Source organism: Tachysurus fulvidraco, chromosome 16, assembly GCF_022655615.1.
Source record: "Tachysurus fulvidraco isolate hzauxx_2018 chromosome 16, HZAU_PFXX_2.0, whole genome shotgun sequence".
NCBI lineage: Eukaryota > Metazoa > Chordata > Actinopteri > Siluriformes > Bagridae > Tachysurus > Tachysurus fulvidraco.
This window is the reverse complement of record NC_062533.1, coordinates 3,236,134-3,242,109: the sequence shown is the minus strand read 5'-3', so window position 1 is coordinate 3,242,109 and position 5,976 is coordinate 3,236,134. Positions and strand designations below refer to the sequence as shown.

At 41.3% G+C, this 5,976-nt stretch overlaps 1 protein-coding gene across 1 annotated transcript in view; it reads left to right on the top strand.

The window, feature by feature from the left end:
• The first annotated feature begins 581 nt into the window (after positions 1-581).
• The window catches only part of pnocb (prepronociceptin b), a 10,240-nt gene continuing 4,845 nt past the window's right edge, over positions 582-5,976 (top strand). Inside the window, exon 1 of the mRNA XM_027163401.2 lies at positions 582-704. The gene's annotated coding sequence lies outside the window, so the exon portion shown is untranslated. The remainder of the gene's footprint in view (positions 705-5,976) is intronic.

Here is a 5,976-nt window from a genome sequence, read left to right as displayed (position 1 = left end):
TGAACCAGTGGGCAGTGAAACAGACAAACACATAGACAGAGCATCAGCCAACTCATACTGGTGATAATGTCTGATTGCCAATGACTACAAAAATACTGTACAGGAAACAGAAACAGTGTTTTGGGACCTTTGATTTTTTTTTCACAGACAAATGACACTTTTTGTCCTTCTCCTTTGGCTAGGAGCTATGATACCTCAGTAGTCCACTGAGATCTTTCTTTACCTTCGGGAGCGTTTGTTTTTCTTCTCGGATGCAGCCTTTGGCAACCGAAATTCTTCTCTTCCATTGGCTTCCATTTTATACGAAATGTCAGTCATTTATGTGCGTATTATCACACCTATGCAGAGGACGTGTATTCATTTATTTTTAGCACAAGCCCTCTTTCTGGAAGCTTGGAAGGAGAAGTGACGTGGTTGGTGAAGGTATATACGTCAGCGTCGACTAAGGGTTGCTAGTTCAAGTTATGCATGATTCCACACCTTAGTGTCTCCCTGTCTGTGGCATGGAAAAGGCAAGAGGGTGTGTAGAGGGAAGGGGGATGGTGGGGGGGTGAACCAGAGGAAGGGGCGGGTTGTTATAAAAGAGGAGAGAGCGTGAAGGCGAGCAGTTGAACAAGGCTGCGGGTTGGACACTGCTGCCTCGCTTGAAGAGTCAGTGTGTGTGTGAGCAAATACACGACGACTTCCTCAGCACCGGAGCACAGGTAAGTGTGTATCCTTCTTTTTTTATTTTTATTTATTTATTTATTTTTTACGTGTGTGTGTGTGTGTGTGTGGTTGTGAACGAGCTCTAAACAGGTTTTCCAAAAGTAGTTAGATATTATAATATACTAATACAATTCAATGTGTTCTAATCCTATGTTGTTTCCTCCTGGTGAGGTTTCTTTAGTTTACTCATCATCATCATCATCATCATCATCATCATCATCATCACCATCACTACCCTCAAAGAAAAAGCATCGCAATTAATATTTTCTGACGTGTTGAGCGTTTACGTCAAAGGAAATTAATTACCATTGCACTGCTTATCAAATCCCAAGTGACAATTTATAATGACTAAGCAGTTCCTCATGAACCCATTCATTTTCTTATTAATTATTATTTACGTACAGCCGGAAACCATCGACTGATCTTCCATTGGTTGCTCTTACACTTCTGGGTGTACTGTATTGAACATATATTCGTTTCTTATACAAGTATAATATTACTTAGATGGATTTTATGGAGTTAACCAGAGCCTTACTTTTTATTGCATTAACTTCACAAAGTGGGGGGGGCACGGTGACTTAGTGGTTAGCACGTTCGCCTCACACCTCCAGGGTCGGGGGTTCGATTCCCGCCTCCGCCTTGTGTGTGTGGAGTTTGCATGTTCTCCCCGTGCCTCGGGGGTTTCCTCCGGGCACTCCGGTTTCCTCCGCCGGTCCAAAGACATGCATGGTAGGTTGATTGTCATCTCTGGAAAATTGTCCGTAGTGTGTGAGTGTGTGAGTGAATGAGAGAGTGTGTGTGCCCTGTGATGGGTTGGCACTCCGTCCAGGGTGTATCCTGCCTCGATGCCCGATGACGCCTGAGATAGGCACAGGCTCCCCGTGACCTGAGGTAGTTCGGATAAGCGGTAGAAGATGAATGAATGGATGAATGAATGAATGAACTTCACAAAGTTTTTTTTTGCAATGGATAAGATACTTTACTGTAATGATTCAGGCTTCAGAAACTTTGCTCTTTCCCTTCAAACACTGCCCTAAGCTTTCATCTCCAAAACCTTAGTGGCTTTTTGAAGATGCAGTTTAATGGCGCTTGTCTGTTTTTCCCCTACCATCTTCTCTAATTTTACAGACAGGTTTAGCTTTAAGTGCCCTGGTGCAGCTTTGATGGATGGAACATGATGGGAAACACTTAACTAAAATCAACCTAACAACACATAATTTCTGTTCTTCAGTTTCCGTCGAACGCCATTTTAGGAACATTTTCTCGCTTTATACGTCAGAACGTTTCAGACGAACATTTCTTCACGTCTACCGCAAAATAGTTCGAGGATCTTAATCTTAATAAAAAATAAATCCGAAATAATGTCCACGGCCGTGTAAATAATGTGGGATTCATTGTTGTTTTATTTCAATTATTCATCACCCATTTTTTTTTTGTAGCATTTCATCAGAATTCGAAAGAGCCAATCATAGGGATATAATTTAAGAACTGGAAGTGCTTCCAGACTCGAATAAAGTTTGTTTGATCTTTTATCATTGCTTTTGTCATTATCCTGACACACGCGGCATTTTATTTTCCGTTCGAATGAGCTGAAAGCCCAGCTGTAATTTCTTCCCCATCAGAAGGCTAAGCATGCATAACAACGTCTGCCAATCACGTAGGCACAAGTCACATACTCCACGTCTGCGCTACTGCTAATGTCGTGTCAAACATTTATTAAATGTTCCCCCGAAGCCGATGTAATGTGCCTGTGCATGACTAGCCTGATGAATACCCTTCACATACATACGTTTTTCTGGATATTATCTCCTGAAAAGAAAATAATTGGATTTTATACCGGTGTTTTGCCTCATTGTCTGATTCTCCTTTTCATTATCAGCACCTTTTCTTACAGTGATTGCTTTTAACATCTTATAATTGGTTACATCTGTCAGGAAATGAATGCTTGCGCTGCAAGTAAGCCAGGAGCCAAGCGAAGTGCTTGATGTGCACAACGACTTTCCTCTTTCCTACTCGTATCCTCGATAATAAATCAGAACGTGTGTTTGTTAAAGGGTGAGTTTTAAAATATGTAACATATAAATCCTACGTGAAAAGAAGTGCCCACACATAGCAGGAGGAAAATCTCTCCTTCGTAACGGTAAATGTCCACGATGCACGATGCAAATCTTTTGATGTGGGGGGGGGGTGGCCTAGTGGTTAAGGTGGTGGTGGTGGTGGTGGTGGTGGGGGGGTGTAGCCTAGTGGTTAAGGTGTTGAGCTACCAATCAGAAGGTTGTGAGTTCGATTCCTACGTCCACCAAGCTGCCACTTCTGGGCCCCCAATTGCTCAGTTGAGATAAAAAAATGTAAGTCTCTCTGGATAAGGGTCGTCTGCTAAAATGCTGTAAATGTAAATGTCCTGCTGCGGCTGTGTCGTATCATAGAATCGGATAATTCCTGAGAATGTTCGCTTCTACACCACTGTCTCGTGTCGCGTGGTGAACGCTTTTCAGCTTGCACTCTTGAGTGTTTTTAAGAGCGTGTGTTAAATTGAAGCATTTCAAATGTCTTCTGCATTCGGACATAAACTCGTGCTGTGCCGTCCTTTCATTTCGCTTCACTTCACTTCTCACTAATCACCATTTCCAAACCAGCAGTGATTTTCCTGACGACGTGACGGATCGAAGTCCATATCTGTCTTCAGCTGAAGTTTAAAGAACGTTGCTAGTTTCGTTGAGTTTGGAACAGTTTCTGTTAAACGTCTCCATTCACAATTTTGAATGGGTTCTATTTTATGATAACGTCCCTCGTGGGCACGGGAGGGATAATGCAATAATTGCTACTTTGCTAGCGGAGGCGGAGTGAAATCATCTCCACAGACGCTATACCTTTGGGCCATCCATGCATTGACAATTACAGTGACCGAGCTGAAAATGATTATGACTGTGAGAGTCCTGATGATTGGAATATAATAGCATTCCGAAGGGCAAAATGAAATTGCAGAATGATGCAAAACAGGAGGGCTATTACTTACTAAGATGAAATAAACATAGAATGAAGTGTTTTTTTTTTACTTCATATTCAAGTGGGTGGTGGTGGTGAGGGACATGGACAATTCCAGAGCCACCATTGCTTCTACTTTATAAGCGTCAGGCGTCATGAGGACATTCAGGTCTGCTTATCAGTCCAGCCTACAACACGCTTCAATCAGATTGGATGTTTCGATGGATTGTAGCCTCAGGAAAGAAAAAAATGGAACTAGCTGTTTACATTGGACTTGATAGCATCAGGTGGCTCCTCGATGGGAGAAGGGAAGCGGGCTGCTTTAATCGGATTAAAATTGCCTCAGATTTATCATTTCACAGCTTTTCCCTGAGGGAATGTGAATGGAGACTAGCAATCTCTCAACTGCAGCATTCAGCCCCAAACAAACACATTCAACACCCCACTCCATTAATGAAGAACGGAGAAAAAGCCCAATGCAGAGTTCACATTTATAAAAGTATAACCCTCGGCGATGCACCGAGGTCAGCTACACACATGTAGACATGTAGTGCTGGTGTTTGTCCTGATGGGTTTTACACAACTGTCCAAGTGGAAAAAGACGCTATTATCTAGTCCAGGACAAATCCATATATAAAATGATTCAACAATTCAAGCTTTAAATAGTCTTGTTCTATTGGCAGATAGTTTTGTCTTTTTTCTAAAATTGTCCTTTCTTTCCTATCCTGTCCATATGACATAGCAACATTTAGGATGTATTTAATAATTTGCCAATAGAAGAACCTTTAAATAGGAGAAATCACTCAAATTAGATTTCATTCATTCATTCATTCATTCATTCATTTCCTACCGCTTATCCGAACTTCTCGGGTCACGGGGAGCCTGTGCTTATCTCAGGCGTCATCGGGCATCGAGGCAGGATACACCCTGGACGGAGTGCCAACCCATCACAGGGCACACACACACACTCTCATTCAATCACACACTCACACACTACGGACAATTTTCCAGAGATGGCAATCAACCTACCATGCATGTCTTTGGACCGGGGGAGGAAACCGGAGTACCCGGAGGAAACCCCCGAGGCACGGGGAGAACATGCAGACTCCACACACACAAGGCGGAGGTGGGAATCGAACACCCGACCCTGGAGGTGTGAGACAAACGTGCTAAACGTGTTTTGAGCACCCTCAAATTAGATTTAATAATCTTATCGTTTCACTTTTTGCTTCACTAAATAAAGACCAAAGACCGTAGATTTTCTGTCATGAACATTTTATCAGGCTCACGGTCAAAGCTTTAATTTTATGATCGGAAAGTTGTAGGTTTGAGTCCCGTCGTCTCCAAAGCTGCCAAAGTCGAGGTCTCGAGCAAATCCCTTAACATTCTCTGCTTCCTAACAAGCAGAGATATGTGAATAAAATGTGACAAGTAAAGTCTTCATCTCTCGCTAGCTGTAGTATGAATGTATTATTTGAACATAAATACACAGGGGAAAAAAAATTAAGTAATAAAAGTAATCGAGCACTGAGAGAAAGCTTAGGATGTAATCACCGGTCTCTCAAAGCCGGCTTTTAATTTCCCCTATTAAATCTTTAATAAAAAATAAATAAATAAAAAATGCTTTGATAAAAGATTATAATAAGGGGAAAAAATATAAAAGAAATAAAAGTCTCCAGCTTGTAACTTTTATGGAAATTAATTGAGCTGCATTAATAGCGTGTGAGATTTAATTGACTGAAAAATTCTGCTGAAAATGGCTCACAATCCTACATTATAGTGCTGGCCTGTAATTACCGCTTCCCTTTCTTTTTGTTCACTAAATAAAAGAGGATTTAACAGAAAAAGAAGACCGTTATTTATTTATTTATTTGTTTGTTTATTTATTTATTTATTTATTTATTTATTTTCATTCCAGTTCAGAGGTTGATTTCTTGGTTAAAGGTGGATAAGAAGTGCGTGAGTCTGTAATCTCATCGTGACTAATGTGTGCTGGCAGAGTGAGTCACTGCCTCCAGTCTCTCTCTCTCTCTCTCTCTCTCTCTCTCTCTCTCTCTCTCTCTCTCTCTCTCTCTCTCTCTCTCTCTCTCTCACATTTCCTCTTCATTATGCCATACATGCTAATTCAGACATCAATTAAGGCCTATGATGAGTTTCGTTAATGAACTTTAGAAAGGGGGGAAAAACAGATGGTGAATGTTTAATTTTGCCTTCCATAAAATAATGTGCTTAGAAAGAATAATCAGCCCGTGCTACAGGGTTAAAAAGAGAGTACTGAGTGGT